Raw genomic sequence first — 17,006 nt, 5'->3', positions numbered from 1 at the left:
AATGGCGGCAAATATTGGATAAAGTCAAGCCGCCACAGAGTAGTTGTTCGACTTTCGCTTACGAACTATTTAACGCAATACACTTATAAGGCACTTATTTGTATCGGACTTATAGCGGCCATCACTTCACACAGAAAAATGACCAGATGACGTCTCGACAGACGATAGCGCGTTTTCACATAACAATACACCTTTTTTTTTTTTCATATTTGGGGAATGTACTTTAAAGTAGGGAATTTTATTTTCATCGGGAATTATCAGAAAAATACTTTAGTAAAGTACGAGTACATGCTCAGAGAATGTACTTCAGGTAAAGTATACAAGTTTTCTAATCCTACTTGAAATAGTACTTTAAATACTTCCCAATTTACCGGGTTTTTTTGTTTCTGTTTTTGTAAAAGGGTTGAGGAGATTGTTAAGATTATCGAGCAATCTTCGAATCTTGAAACACCTGCATATGCTGAGGTTTGGGAGGAAAAGCAACGCAAAGAGGTCACCTTTGCGTTGCCCTTTAGCACGCGATCCTTCGTGTACAGCACAGACTTCGGGAGCACCAGATTGGCTTCAGGTCGAGTGCTTCATTTTGTTGAATCCTTTGAGCGAGGCTGCACTGCAGTCGGCGAGAGTTTTTACGTTCTGGAGAAACGGGGACAAACCCTTTCTTTAAATACGTGGTCTCCTTGAGCCTTCGGGACACACAGAAATTCCAATCTTCGGCGCTAATCCCTCATTTACTGAACCTCAATTGCCACTTGAATGTGCGTTCCCCGCGCCTCGTAGCAGGGTTGTTAGATTGGGGGGCTCGTAAAAAGTTTAGAGGATTTCGGGCCCTCCAAACCACTCCCCAGCCCCTGCCTGCGTCACATGCTTCCCCTCTTGGCAAATATCAGTTGATCTACCAGCATCTTATCTATTTTTGTACAAGAATGTTTCTTAACCAGCAAACCCATCGCTAAAATTCAGAAGTAATTTGTAATTTGAGTGGAAGTTACTCAGAAAAAGTAATTAAATTAAACTAATTACCACAATAAAAGTTTAATTGAAAGTTAATACACTACTCAGAAAAGTAGTTAAACTTCAGTAACTTGGGTAGAGTATTTGAACTACTACGTAGAAGTCTGCCGTAATGGATAATACACGTGACCTGACGTCGCGTGACCTATTACACCAACTTAGTCTTTCCCAAATTTAGCGGGAAATTCGACGTTAAGCGACTTTTGCACCAAGTTAGTTTCGAAAACTCCCTACCCCTGAAACGACGGCTTAATGTCTTCTAAACAAAATTAAACGATCGCTCCTCAAATTCTGCGTTTCATGTATAATAATAGACCCTTTCCGGAATTCTGTCTGGCCACTTTGATCACTATCATCATCATCTGAAAACGGCATATGTGCTATACTAATGGCGGCTTTCTGTTTACTGATGAAGGAAGAAGTTGAAGATGCTCCTAAGCAGATGATTCGAGGCCTATACATTCTCGATGTTAGCGCGGCGTGAAGCAGGAATTGGACGTAAGAGCTGCGTAAGCGTTCGTTTCTAACTCGGCCCAGTCAATCGGTTAGTAGCAGTCAATCGGCCTCAAAGCCCCTTGATGTATAGAACTCTATCAAGGCGTCTATGTGGATTGGCGCTTCGTTCCGACTGGCTGCATTTGTTTCGCCATAGACCCGTTGTTCTGGGGCAGGGGGCGCAAGCGCGTGCGCAAGACGCGACCATGTTATGCTCGCTGCACCATCCGTGTGGCGCTGTGATGTTCGATGTTGCACGTGCCACATTCGAATAGAAGGTTGTTACCAGGCATCTGTAGATCCGCGGTAACAAAACATATAGAAAGAAAAAAATTATACAGCTCGCGTCCCATTAAACATTCTTTTCATCTTTGCTTTCTTTCATATCTTCCGAGAGCACGAATGTTTCACTTCACGTGATAGCGAAACCGAAGCTTTTCGCAAAAGCACGTCTTCGTGAACGACGCTCGCACTGCACGAGCGCGCGTGCTTGGCAGGGATGCTGAAAGCTAGCTGCTCGGTCTTGTAGCCTCTGCTACGCTGGCACTTAGAATGGAACGCGAAGTCTAAAAAACAAACTGTAGTGGGGAAGCGCATTGCCGCAAACGCGAGCCAAATATTCGATTTTGCTCGCCTGGAACGCTGCTCAAAACTTGAGAGCTACAGGCCTATTGACACTAAAAGAGATTGAAAATAATTGTAGTGAAGTGCAAATTCTCGTTTACCGTTCACCTTTAAGTGATGGTGCCCCATTAAATACTGCAGACCACAGGTTCATGTTTGTTTGTTTGTTTGTTTGTTGGGGTTCGTTGCCGCAATTAGTATAGTAAAAGATTAACCGCCATTTGAGTCAGCAGATGGCACTGAATTCCGGGAAGGGTCTATAGGCAGGCACGTAGCCAGGATTTTGATTTGGAGGGGGGGGGGGGGGGGCGCCCATGACAAAACGCTGCATGAGGGGGAGGGGCGAGAGGAGGCCCCAGCAAAATGAAAGATTTCGAAGGGGGGGAGGGAAGGGGCCGGGCCCCATGCCCCCCCCCCCCCCAACCCGAAATCTTCCATTTTACTGGGCCTCCTCTCCCCCCCCCCCCCCCCCCGCCCTGGCTACGTGCCTGATAATTGGACATATAAATCAAAGTTGCTGTCAATCTCTTTTGTTTTTTTCCTTCACAGCTATCAGCTGCTTCGTCCGACCCATATATAGACATCTCGAATCCCGAGCCATGAATTACCGATCGTGGTGCGTATTGGTTGCTGCTGTCTTGAGCAACCTGGCCACTGCCAAGTGTGCCAGCCTGGAAGGCGCCGCGCTGCGACTGAAGGATTTGACTTCAAGCGGAGGACCAGCCGGCTTGGACTCCATCCATGGCATTGCAAACAAAAAGGAGTTCCGGAACTACACGTCGGAGCACCGCGAAGTGATCTGCAGGCCACTGGAAGGCGGCGGCATTGAGTGTAAGGGTCAACCCGATTTTATTTCTTCTTTTTTAATTTATTTTTTGTGAAACTCGACGATTGACCGCAGAGGACGCTACAAGCCATCCCAGCCAATCCTATGCTGTGAACGCGTCACGTGATTTCGCGTCCCACGCGTCGGTGCGCCCCTCCTCTATAGCTTACGTGAGACTACCCGCGTGGCATATTGGACTGGCTTGAATCGTGAGTTTTAGTAGATCGTTCCGATAACAATATCCGATACTAGATAGTTTGAGCAGAGGGTTTCGATATTTCTGAAACACCTTATAACGATACCCGATAACGATGCAATGCATGCGCAAAGGCGGCGGCGAAGTATCGGGTATCGTTATCAGAGTCAAAGGAACCATCTACTAAAAATCTATTCTCTGGCGACGCGTTTGCGCATGTCGTCATCGGGTATATCACTATCGGAAGTAACGGAAGGCTGTATAAAAACTATATTTTAAAGAGATTTAGTAGATATCGTTCCGATACCTCCAATAGCGATACCCGATAACCACGTACGATGCGCGTGCAAAGGCGACGAGGATTATCGCGGGTATCGTTATCGGAGTCTTCGGAACGATCCAGTGAACCTCCCGAATGGGAGGTTTAACAGATTATCTTTTCGACTCAAAAGCGGCGCGAGCTTTTTTGATATCGGTTGCCAATGCAATATTTTATCATCCTTACTAATAAAACACATGGAATGGACACATAATCGATTAAAACAATGGTTTGTCGGGATATTTTGACTGTTTTCTTCGAGGTACTGATGTTGTCTGCTTTGCACTTCCTTTTTGTTACAACGTCTGTCTTTGGTTCTGTTGCCGCCTGCGGAACGCGCGCCGCTTTTGAGTCGAAAAGATTGTCTGCTAAAAACGTCGGCTCCGGCGCCGTATGCTCGTTCGTTGGCGGCAATTGGCGTCGCGAACGCTTGCGCCATCTCTTGTCTCCCGTGGAAAAAGGCGCCGTATTGTATCAAGACCGGTGGCGTCGCTGCGTTTCCATAGGAGCTAAGACTTTTCTTTCTTTACTTTTTCCTCAGGTAAATTCGCTCTTTGCAAATTTTACAAAATAAAAAAGTGAAAGCCGTTTACAACTCCCTGTAACACCGAATTAGAGCGCAGCTCTTGAGGAGGAGGAGGGAAGGGTACTGGGGGGTGAAGTGACCTGGGGGGGGGGGGGGGTCACGTGACCTTGGGGGTCACGTGACGATGCCGATGATGTCATCAGTGACGTCACTGATGACGTCATTCGTGATGATGACGATGTGGATGCCGGTGACGGCATCAGTGACGTCACTGATGACGTCATCAGTGATGATGACGATGACGATGCGGATGCCGGTGAGGTCATCACTGACGTCACTGATGACGTCATCAGTGACGATGACGATGCGGACTCAGATGACGTCATCAGCGATGATGACGATGCGAATGTCGGTGACGTCATCAGTGACGTCACTGATGACGTAATCCGTGATGATGACGATACGGATGCCGGTGAGGTCATCAGTGACGTCACGGATGACGTCATCAGTGATGATGACGATGTGGATGCCGGTGACGTCGTCAGTGACGACGACGTCATCGGGGAGGTCACGTGACCTCGGCGGGGGTCACGTGACCCTGGGGGGTGTCACGTGACCTCGGGGGGGGGGGGGGTGTCACGTGACTTCGGGGGGTCACGTGACTTTGGGTGTCACGTGACCTTGGGAAGGGGACACGTGACCTCTGGGGGTCACGTGACTTTGGGGTGACCTCTGGGGGTCACGTGACCTTGGGGTGACCTTGGCGACGCCGACGCCGCTCAAGCCGGGAACGGGCCCCTAAGAGCTGCGCTCTAAAAAAAAATGCACCATCTGTGGGCAACGCCGCACAAAGTCGTAGCCCGATAGGTTAAGAAACGGAATTTTGCGGTCGATTTAAGGCCGGTTCACACATACAGCGAAGCGCTAAGTTAGCGCTACGTGAGCGCTCGAAGGAGCGCTCATGAGGCGCTTCCTAGCGCGTGATGTAGTGCTCGATTAGCGCTTCAGTAGAGCTCTGTTAGCGCTTCAGCAACGCTTTGTTAGCGCTCTGTTGCGCTACAGAAGCGCTTTGTTAGCGCTCTCACGCTCCTTGTGCCGTGCTTGCTGCTGCGGAACAGCACGTGCACGGCGATTCCTTTGGCATTGAAAGAAGAGGAAGTAAAACAGGCGCTTTCCAAGCAAAGGGTCGGGCAGGCGATCCAGATTCATGGACTCTGAGGGACTAATTGATTGGGTACGACCTCATCGCTTTCTATTTGATGTGCGTGACCCTGATTTCAAAGACACGCTGTTAAAAATAATCGCCTTCGAAAGAACTCTGTGTCTCGGTCCCTCCGCCTATAAACAAGGTTCGCCGGGTACCCGTCGGTATCTCAGTGGCGAAAGATTTCGCGCACCCAGAGGGCTCTTCTGGGCGATAAGCCGTCAACACACATACGCATTAATCGCGTATCTAAGAGAATTTGTCGCATTTCTATTTCAGCATTCCACATGTCCGCCATGGTGCTGCTGATGCACATCCAACCACAGGAACCGGAACCGTAGTGCAGGCGCTAATCCGCTGCACCGCGGTACAAGAAGCGCTACTGAAGCGCTAACACGGCGCTGCTGAAGCGCTAAGAAGGCGCTACTGGAGCGCTAATAAGGCGCTACTGGAGCGCTACAGAAGCGCTAATCGCGCGCTATGTAGAACTAAGTCACGCGCTAGGAAGCGCCACATGAGCGCTCCTTGGAGCGCTCACGTAGCGCTAACTTAGCGCTCCGCTGTATGTGTGAACAGGCCTTTAAAGAGCCTGGCCGCTCCTTGGGAAATCCAGTATATGCACATTGGGACAGGATACTTAAATCGTTTAAGCGCGGGTTCACACACTCGCGACTGCCTACGGCCGGCTGCCGGTCGTAAGCTTAAAGAAACTGGTTCTGGCACAGGTGGTCATAGTCAAACGCGTATGTGAACCATCCTTTAGGCGTCGGTGAAAGTTGTCAATCGCTCATGATCTTAAAGGGGCCCTGCAATCATATTTAAGCGTTTACCTTTTATGCGGTTTCCACGTCTCTTGGTGTTCGGGCAAGCCAGCGGGCACGGAAAGAGTAGCTAATATCAGTGCGCTATATTTTAACCGGACGACACGGAAACCTCATCCACCGACGAGGGCGACTCACGGTACCGAAAGGCGCAAAATGTGACGTCTTTGGTCCTGGGCTTACTACTGGTCAGAGCCACTAAAAACTTCTTTTTGGTCGAAATACAAAATATAAGTGGCGCGATCCGTTTCAATTATTTATAAAAGTAGTTGTTCACTATTATAGATGAAAAAAAGAAAGAAATACAGTTTATAAAGTATACGGAAACAAGAAATGACCCGTCAACATACCCGCCGCCAAGCGGTGGAAAAGCGGCGCATACTAGAAAGGAGCGGTGGCGCTGCAGTCGTATGGACAGGAGGATCCAACCGGCCCCGAGCGTTCCGAAGGCCTTTGGTGAGAGGCTTTGTCTTGCGGTTTGGCCGTTTCGCGGTATGGCAGCGCGAAGTGCATCCCATTCTGAACTGATCTTTACCCCGTGTTTGCTGTCGTTTGTGGCCAATGAAGTGTCATGCCGAATTAGTGTTTAATCGCGCAGCAAACGCAATGAAAGCCGCTTTGGCTGCCCGCTGCATACAGCCTATCCAGAACATGCTTTAGTGGCGCCCTCTGGCGCCGTCGACACGGCGGCCGTGAGCGCTCGATGAGCTCACTATTCCTCCTCTAGTTCACGGCCACTCAAGCCAGGACCTACGACGTCATGAAGGAGGTTATTTTTTACTTGTTTTTGTAATTCTAAATTGCCTATAACTTTTAAAATAAAGCGAATTTCGCGAAAAGAAAAGTTTCACTAAGTTACCACGTTCAGTGCCGCTCAGGTTCGGTGCAAATTAAAAAAAAAACAGTAAAAAGTCCTTGCAGGGCCCCTTTAAGTTAGGACTGCCCACTGCTTCGTATACCTACTGCTGCGAGTCCCCAGTTGCGAAGAAGTGTCCCTCAACATATGTGGCACCATCCACAGGCAAAACCACTAAAATCACTTCTAATGTTTCCTTGTCCTGGACTCCGGGAATCATCGCCGGCCTTGCGGTGGGACTGGTCGTGCTTCTCGTCTGCGTGACCGTCTGCTGCGTCTTTTGCTGCCGGGGAGTGTGCGCAAGGAGAAACACGGTGGGCGTTCTACACCTTTTCGAAGGATGTACTGTCGGCACTTAACCAGATTGGCACAAGTGATCGACGGCCGGATCGCTGAAGTCGCGGCACACTGCGCTGTGTGGTCGCAAAATATGCTGAGAGTGAAAGGGGTCGGGCCGTTCCGTAACTTCAATGCCGGGATGATTCCGAAGACGGTTATCGCTTAAAAAATTGGCCTTTTTTTTTTACAAGATTGATGCCGTAGTTTACGAGTCTTGAAAGGTCAGCGTATGAAATACACCAAAGACGTTAACATTGAACAAAAAAAAAAAAGATATCTCTGCACTCAACGATTCAGTAAAAAAGAGGCCGCATGTGTATACACAATCATGCGTGACCGTCAAGCACCTGGGGCAAAGCAGCGGCACTTTCAGAAGCGCGTTTTGGAAACGGCTGCTCTTCGCCGGACCGGCTCTTTGCTACAAAGATGGCGCCCACAAGTGGACTTGAACGTAGTTCAACCACTCTACTCAAGTTACTGTATTTTAACTACTCCTCTGAGTAGATTAGTAACTTTCAATTACATTTTTTCTTCGGTAATGAGCAGTTTACTTTAATTACTTTTCCCGACTATCTTTCACTCAAAATACAAATTACTTTTGAATTTTAGTGGTAGGCTTTCTTATCAGCAAAAATTACAGCACAAAAAGAGATAAGATGTTGGATGGTCAACTGATATTTGCAAAGAGGGGAAAGCATGTGGTGTAGACAGGAGGAGAAAGGGGGGGGGGGGGGGTAGTGGTTTGGAAGGTCCGAAATCTTTTGAACTTTTCACGAGCCCTCCACTGTAACAATCCTGCTACGAGACGAGGGGGGCGGAGAGGCATGCCGCAAGTGACGCCGAGTAAATAGAATGAGCGCCGAAGATTGGTGTTCCTTTATGTCCCGAAGCTCAAGGAGACTTGACGCATTTGAAGAAAGGGCTAGTCCCCGCTTCTACCCAGAGTCGGAATTTTCGCCCACTACAAGAGATATACACACAGCATCCCCATTCAAAGGAGGCATCAAAGTGCAGAACCCGCTCTGAAGCTCATCTGGTGCTCCAAAAGGTTGTGCTGTCACTTAAAGAATCGCGTGCTATAGGGCAACGCCAAGGCGACCTCTTTGCGTTGCCTTTCTTCCTGAAACGCAGAATATGCAGGTGTTCCAAGATTCGAAGATTGTCCGAGAAACCTTAGTAATTCCTCCGAAGATTTTACATAAAAACAGTAAACAAGCAGTGATGGAAAGTACTTTAAGCACATGCTACGTAAAGTACTATTTCAAGTAGGTTTAGAAAACCTGTACTTTACTTGAAGTATATCTTCTGAGCATATACTTGTAGTTTTCTACAGCATTTTTTTTTTCTCTGGTACTTTTCAAGGAAAGTACCAATCCCGACTTCAGAGTCAGGAGTTGTAATTCACATGGCGCAATCTTTGTCGTGGCTCGTTTACGCAAAACATAAATCTAGTCCGAAAAAAAAAAGGAAGTTTGAGGCTGCAGTAATTGCAAACCGCAATAGACCCTTTCAGGAATTCAGTCTGGCGACTTTGATTACTATCATCATCATCTGAAAAATGGCATATCTGCTATACTAATGGCTGCCTTCTGTTTACTGATGAAGGAAGAAGTTGAAGATGCTCCTAAGCAAATGATTCGGGGCCTGTACATTCTACACTTTAGCGTGACGTGAAGCAGGAATTGGATGCAACAGCTGCGTAAGGGTTCATTTCTAACTCTGGCCCAGTCAATATGTTAGTAGTACACACTCTGCTTCAAAGCCCCTCGATGTATAGAACTTAATCAAGGCGTCTGTGTGGGTTGGTGCTTTGCTCTGAATGGTTGCATTTTTCTCACCGCCGACACTGAAAGAGATTGGAAAAAAACTGTGCACTGCAGCACACATTCTCGTTTACCAATGGCTTGCGAAAGTGACGGTGCCCCATAAAATACTGCAGAACACAGGTTCATTGCCGCCATTAGTACGGTAAAAGCTAAAACCGCCATTTGAGTCACCAGATGGCACTGAATTCCTGAAAGGGTTAGAGTTCCTGTATAGCTACCTACGGTAGCAGAGTTGCGCATTCAGCCTCGGCGCGTGACCGTAGCGCCGGCTTTCCCGCACGAGATGGATGCTTTGCTTCTCACGTGACTAAATTTGGCGAATAGCGGCGCCGCGCGCGCCGCCGCGCATGGAAAACAGGAGAGGAGGAAAAGGAGGCGGAAAGCAGGGAAACATACGCCGGGGCAAGAGAAACGTCGGCGGAGCGACCGTAAAGGTGGCTTTCTTGCACGCGACCAGATGCTTTGCTCCTCACGTGATGGATCTCGGCGAATAGCGGCGTGGCGGCGCGGGGAAAACAAATGCGCAACTCTGGCTCCCGTAGGGAGCCTATACAGGAACTCTAGAAAGGGTCTATTCCGCACAGGCGTATTTAAAACCTGACTTAGCGCCAACTTATATAAGACGAAAACCCGTTAAAATTGTAGTACTTTTCATAGTGAATGCAGCACCACGAAGTTATGCAAGTAGAAGTGCACAATTCCAAAATGCGTCTAATATCATATGCATACATTCTTATAAATTCTGCCTCAAAACTAAATTTTAAGCTAGGAAATAGTAACACTTGCCACGCATTTCCCTCTTTGCAACTGCGCAACGAAGGGCAGCGGTGGTGGCTGCATACCGAAACCACCGACGCCCGAGAGAACAAACCGGCTCCCCGAAGACAACCATGCAAACCGTAAAAACTTAAAAAAAAAAGAAAAACGCTTCGGGGTCGGAATTTTTATCTTTCGCCGCGAGTCCAACCCTTGCGCTAAATGCTAACGCATTTAGTCAGGCATCTCCGCATCGATAGAAACAATTTCGGCATCATTTTTGATTTATGTAGTACTTCTAAAGTTCCTTGATAGCAATTTACGTTCTTAAAGACCGGCGACCAGTTCGCGCTTTCCACTTTTCCTACCCTTGCACCTCTCCCTCCTTCTATCCTCGCCACCGTTGCCTGCTCCCTTTTCCCCTATGGTGAGGAGGATCTTCTGCCTTGCAGAATCTCGAGTCTGATCGTCGGCCTTTAAGTGACCCATTCTGGGTTAGTTACCTAGAACCTATAGCGCTTTCACTACACTCCCAGCTTTTTGTCAGCATCGTTTTACACCGTTACAACTTCTAACCCATAAATAATTAATGGACCTGACTTTTCGGTTTGTTTCAGTAGCAGACAACGCTGGTGCACCAGGTACCGCACCAGGTGACCACGGGACCAGGGACCCACTCCTTTCCGCAAGGTGCTTACCCTAAACAGCCGCGCTGATTGTCGTCTTCGCTTCGAGTACAACCCGAAAGCAACTGAGCCAGCGAATGCGTCGACCCTGTAAATGCTCAACTGTGCCACGACAGACAAATCGTAAAAATATAAAAAAAATATGAAAAAAAAAAAAAGAACTTCTGTGTGCACCTCCGAGAAACCTCTGTGCTATTTGCAATTTGAATTTATACGAAATGGACAACACAGCGTTTTCTATATCCATCGCCCGACATGCGCAAGTCGGTCCCTTTGGACAAAGAACACCTCTTGTCTCTCTTCAACATTTCTCTCGCACAAATTAATTTAATAAAAAATCACTAATGACCACTTAAGTAATCTTTCGTTATAAAATTACCCGATTATTCGATAACAAAACGACAACAACAAAAAGTACAACGCATTTAAATGCCCTAATAGACCATCTTCAAAACTCCATCGAGCAACACTGGCGATCTCCTTTTTTGGGGGCACGAAGAGTGTGCTTGAGTCTGAGTCTCCACCGAAGGCTGACGCCGCACTCGTTGTCGATACGAGCTGAGACGACTTCACGCCGTACGCTGACGCGACCTTTAATTTTCAATACATGCTCAAATTGCGTGCCCAAACAATGACAGATTCGTGTAATTGGCGCTGTAACTACGAGAGGGCGTGTACTTTTGAAAAGGGTTTATTGGAGGGCATTGGTGGCGAGTATCAAGAGCTTTATTGCAACCTCGTCAGGAAAAAAAGAGTTCTTTGAGTACGGCAGCCTATATATATAAATTATTATTATGTTTCATAGGGGTCATCGAGGGAAGTTGTTCGGACGTCGAGGAATTTAATTATCCAAAGTACTGCCCTTGATCAAACTGAACCCCGTAACCCGCGCTGTCCAATTCCTTTAGATAAAACAAATGTTTCAAATGCAGACAGCGGAAGAGCTCATGTAGGATTTTTTCTACGGCAACAAAATTGAAGTCATTAAGAAGTGTGCCGAGCAAAGAAACTTTTTACTGAGGTTCCATACGGGGTGTTAATATTTCACTTCTGTTTTCAGTAATCTGTCAGAGTCCAGTCGTCTCCATATAGTGCATCACCTCTATGTCGTTTCATCCACTCGCCCGGTATTTATAGTCATCATTGTTTACCATACACACACTGTATGTTTTAGATGATATAAGTTGTTCTCTGGTATTGTTATCTAAATACAATTTACCAATAATCTGACACATTTGCTATAAAATCTACCAATAAAACCACATTCGTCACGAACTTCGTGTTACCGACATCAATTTCCATTCTTACGACGCAGAAGTCCCCGTACCAATGTTATGAGAGTACGCTCATGCTTGCGTTTGCTTACGACCGAGTTCTTGTTACCTCTTACGACAAGAAAACACCCTAGCACGCTGGCGCCATCTATGAAGTGACCCTTGAACTGCGTTGGAATTGAGCAAAGGTTTTGCAGTATTTGAGAGATCAAATGTACGTAATATCTACTAGAAATGATCGCTCACAACGTTGGCAAAAACTTTCAAACAAATAATAATGCGCGAAATAAAATATACGGGAACTGCAAATTGTTTCCACAGATACACGCTGGACGCGAGATCTGTTCTCTCGCCGCACCTACCAATGGGATAACCAGGTGAGACAAGACACTGTGGTGGGTGAGGCGAATGAGGGTGTGCAACGGAAGAAGAAAGTTACAAAGTGCGTCGCATTATTTATCATCCGTGCTCCCTCGATTACTAGCGTGCTATTAGTTTTATTAACTTGAATACACTATACATTAATGTGGGATGCTTTGTTCCTCAACTACATGTGCGGTGGAGTAAACAAATGTTAAACCAAACGGCGGAACATTATGGCCACGCGTTTCAACGGGGACCAACAATACACTCCGCGACGAGCGCTTGGCTGAAACTTTGCGACTTCACGAGTTTTCTGCACGCTCTCAACGGCCTTTGTTTTTCGGCATTGGAGTATCATAATGTACAGCTGCAACGGAAAAAGATTAGCACAAGTGACCGACGACCGAGGCGGCAAAATCCCTACACGCGGCGCTATTGTTCTCGAGCTCGCCGATAGCGAGAGTGAAAGTCACGTTCCATGCCTCAACGCGGGGGTGGCCGGCAGAGAATGGACGCACAAGATAGCTTTTGAAATGCGTGCTTTAGGGTGGGCTGCTTTCTGCCGGCCACCTCAGCGCTGAGACACGGCACGTGACTGTCACTCTCGCTATCGGCGAGCTCGGAAACAATAGCGCCGCCTGTCGCGTTTTGCCGCCGCTCCGGTCGTCGGTCACTTGTGCTAATCTTTTTTTTGTTGCAGCTGTATGCTAGCGGGTCAACTGCCGCTATACTTTGTTTCCCCTTAAGTTCAGACACAATCGACCCTACGAGCTGATGAGACCAATCAGACAGCATCAAAAGCTCACCGTCATGGTGGTCGCCATGTTTCTCTAGATGTTCTATATATATATATATATATATATATATATACATCTCGCGGGTCTATTTTGACTAATTTGAGATCTTTTGACGTGCAACTGAAATCTCAGTTTGACCTCTGTCAAAATCTGGGCACTTCAGTCGGTATTCCTGACAACTAGGGATTCATTGGCCAGCGCGTTTGCTCAAAGCCACTGAGACGTTTTAACGTTTTCTGTTTTGTTTTAATATCATTGCCATTTAAAAGTCTCAAAGATGGCTGTGAAACAAAACATACTCGAACTCACGACCAACTGGAATCCTGACCTGCCGACAGAAGGGCCCCCTGTGGGACCAGCTGTCGCTGGCGGAGTGCCTGGTTTCTCCGTTGAGGGCGCGCGGTAAAGGTTCTTCTTAGAGTTCCTGTATAGACGTTTTGCAGCAACTGTGCATGGACGCCGCCATAGCCGACCTTCAGTTTTTGTCTCCTCTTATTCCGTTCGCTTGACTTCATCATTGCCACATCAGGACAGGTTATTGCCATTTTAAGTGCTACTCTGTCCTTGTGCCCAGCATAGGCTCTTGTGGAGTCTCGCCAACCCCCGGTTCAGTGGCTCAGCATCTAGGTAAAACGAGAGAAGGTCGACTATGGTGGCTCAATCTGGCGCGTGCTGAAAGCGTCTATAGGCTCCCTACCCGCTCATTCACACTGGAAGCGGATCCGCGTTCGCAAAGCGGTTGCGAACGCGGTTGTATAAAGATCCAGTGCAATTGCACGCGCACTTGATGTCATCGAGTGCGCGTGCAATTGTACTGAATCTTTAAACAACCCCGTTCGCAACCGCTTTGCGAACGCGGATCCGCTTCCAGTGTGAATGAGCGGTACGGGAGCCAGAGTTGCGCGTTCATGCATGGCATGTGGATACTGCTCCTCACGTGACTGAATTCGGCGAGTAGCAGCGCCGCGCGTTTGAGGCGCGCGGCAGGCTCAAAAGCCGCGGAACGTAGGCCGGGCGCGTGCAACGTCTACTTTGCTGCACGTCACTTGATACGGCTCCTCACGTGATCGGATCTCGGCGAATAGCGGCGAGGGCGGCACGCGGCACGTGGAATCAAACGCGCAACTCTGGCTCCCGTAGGGAGCCTATACGGGAACTCTAGTTCTTCTGGGACCCGCACGCCGCTCGCATGCAGCCTGCCTTCCCTACGGCCTGCCACCCATGCCACTAGCTGATTACCGCTCTTCCTTCCCTTACGCAGGGGTCCACCTCGCCGCAAAGCGGCGCCAGCGGCGGGACCAACCGTTTTCGCTCGTAGCAGGACCATAAAAGTTTTTTCAATGTTGATTTAATCGCCTCTGTCTGGCTTATTAGGGCGCGAGGGTGCAGTGCCCGGAGGTAGAACAAAATTGTACTACAGCACCAAAGTGCAGTAGTACAATAAATAATGCTAACCATGAAACCGGTTATCCTCCCTCGCACACTCATATTAAAGGGATACTGAAGCGAAACTTGAAATACACCTATTATGGTCAGAAATAGGTTCAATATGATCAGTGATATTCATAAATCATAATCGCGTGTTTGTATTTTGAACGGATGGCTATATTTTTCACCCTGATGGGCCCGATTGGGCGCGCGCTCAAAAAAATGGGCCATCGGAGAGTCTTGGGATATTGGGCGCATTCGTGACGTCACTTGTGCCAGACGGGAAAGGCTACGGCGTGAATGTTGTGGTTACGAGCGTTGCCACTTGGTAGCGCGTCGACGATTTACGACCTGTGACAACGTGGCCGTTTGAGATGTGCAAGGGCTGCACGCACGCTGCACCACGGCAAGTCGGCAACCACGGCAGCACTGACAAAACCAGCTCTGAGGCCGGATTCTCAAAGCGAACTCACGACGAAAAAAGTGCGTACGACAAATTTGAGAGAAAACCCGTACTCTCGAAACGAAATTGTCGTAACCTTTGCGCAGGTTACGACAGAATCCTACGACAGCTCCGAAGCTGTCTTACGCACTTTTTACGATCAAATCAACAAGGCCGACAGCGTCGCTCAGTTACTTGGTATCGGCCACCAACGGACATTTATTTTTCTACGTGCTCTTCTCGTGCGTCCCGACTTCAACCAGCAAGAAAAAAGGAAGGAGTACTTAAACCAGACCACGACGATCAAGAACGCAGGATCCACAAACACACGAGAAGAGCTACAACGGCCACGATTCTGTCGACCGAGCGAGCTCGGCAGAATATAGTAGGCCTAGCAGCAACATCGACTCGGCGCACCGTTGCTCCGGCGGTCCTTGGCCAAGACCGTCTGTCCATGACCGGCTGGCCTGGTGAATGGAATATGCCCGCGCGACCCTTGTGGACCCTTACCGGATGAGTAGTTTGATCCCTGAACTAAATTTCAGAGGTCAATATTTTCCCCTTGTCATCTCGATCTCCTTGTTTTCCGAGACAGCGGTGACGAACGCTGTCGTCGAAAAGGGACTCTCAGTGATTCTATCTCCTTGTTTTGTGTGATATAGAGCTCAAATAAACGCCATACGGATTACCTTCGCAACTCGGTATGTACACTCTGTTATTAGTATGCCATTTTTATTCTGACTCGACGCTACGTTACTGTCGAGCAGTTCGTGGGAGCTACGCGATGTCGGTCTAACCTTTCTTTGCCGAGTGTCATGTCAGTATCGAGTTGCAATCGTAAAAGATCGGTCCAGAAGCGCTTACCGAAACGCGGTCTAACAGAGCGAATCCAGCACTTCGATCAAACGCGCGTGTCCGCTCCGAGTGTGAACAGGTATTTGCGTGGCTCTTGCTGACACCCTCGTAGTTCAAACTAGAGCCACTAAATGAGCTGCGCTTAGAGTATCGGCACTCCGTTCCCCGGCATTGTTGTGGGCGCCGCCATTTTGGCTCGTATGCAGAGCAGACGCAACTGCCGATCGTCATGATTCAAAAGTGAAACTTCTTCAGCATTAGATTCGGTTGTGGAAAGGTCAGGCAATATTGCTTTGCTCTGTCACGAACTATTTAAACATTTGTGGAGGGCGGAAAGGCGTTTCCTGTCATTTCAGATAAAGCTTCAGATAACTGGCAACCATGATTTTACGACACAATATGGCCAAGTGTCGTTACTCTGAAGCGTAGCTTATTTAGTGGCACTAGTTCAAACATATCCTTTTTAACGTCGGCTCGCAGCTCGCGACTCGCAGCAACTAATACCGGCCGTGCCAGAAGCATGCTCGGGTCGTGTCGTGCAAAGAGCCGCAACGAGAACGAGCTCACTGTGGCCAACTACACTTTGGCTTTCTCCGCCAAGGCTTTGCAAACGCGTTCAGACCTAGGCGAATTCTGCCGGCACGCCGTATTGCCGCAGAACGGCGCTGCTATTATGCCACAAGTGATGTCACGAGAACTTCCCCCCATCCACCAGATGAGAATTTGAAATCGTCTAATTATGTTTAAAATTAGTTCTCCTGTGTTTTACAGCGCAATATTTATATTTCCGAGGTGGTGCCTTTCCCTAGCCCATATTTATGCAACAAGATCGGCGCTAAAATTTCGTTTCACTACCCCTTTAAAGCTGTCTAATAGGTACGCGCGTGTTCGACCCACGCCTCATCTGCAATTGGCGCGCGGCGATAACTATGACGGCAGCTGGCGGCCCTAGTGGCAAAATATTTCACACGCGCAGTGGCGAAATCGCGGTAGGAGAGCCATTCCGCGTACAGGTCAGGACCAGATAGCGCAGCCGCGACTGGCGCGCCTCAAATTGACGTGGAGATATCTTACGAAGCAGAAAGACCTCTAAGTGGCGCCGTGCACTCATAGCGTTACGAAACGCTGCGGATTCTGTGTGTACTAAACACCGCGCGCGGCCGCTCTCGTCTGTCGGCAGGTCAGGATTACAGTAGGCCTTGGTCGAACCATTCGAACAAGCACAGTTCGATTGCAAAAATTATTTCTGTAATTGATAAAAAAAAAGTCAATTATTTTTGCATACCTGGCGGTTTCCAACTGGTCGAATCGCTTTCATGGCGCCAATTTTATTTGGATCGCGTTAGGCATGTGTGCGGA

General features: G+C 48.2%; 1 non-coding gene across 1 annotated transcript; it reads left to right on the top strand.

Moving 5' to 3' along the window:
* The first annotated feature begins 2,688 nt into the window (after positions 1–2,688).
* LOC115323962 lies at positions 2,689–10,839 on the top strand. Its single transcript, XR_005798549.2, has 3 exons — positions 2,689–2,964; positions 7,047–7,195; positions 10,423–10,839. It is a non-coding gene; the product is annotated as an uncharacterized LOC115323962 (transcript).
* Positions 10,840–17,006: the final 6,167 nt, after the last annotated feature.

The sequence above is a fragment of the Ixodes scapularis genome, unplaced genomic scaffold (genome assembly GCF_016920785.2).
Source record: "Ixodes scapularis isolate PalLabHiFi unplaced genomic scaffold, ASM1692078v2 ptg000058l_1__unscaffolded, whole genome shotgun sequence".
NCBI lineage: Eukaryota > Metazoa > Arthropoda > Arachnida > Ixodida > Ixodidae > Ixodes > Ixodes scapularis.
The sequence above is the reverse complement of the archived record's forward strand: the minus strand, read 5'-3'. Positions and strand labels throughout refer to the sequence as shown.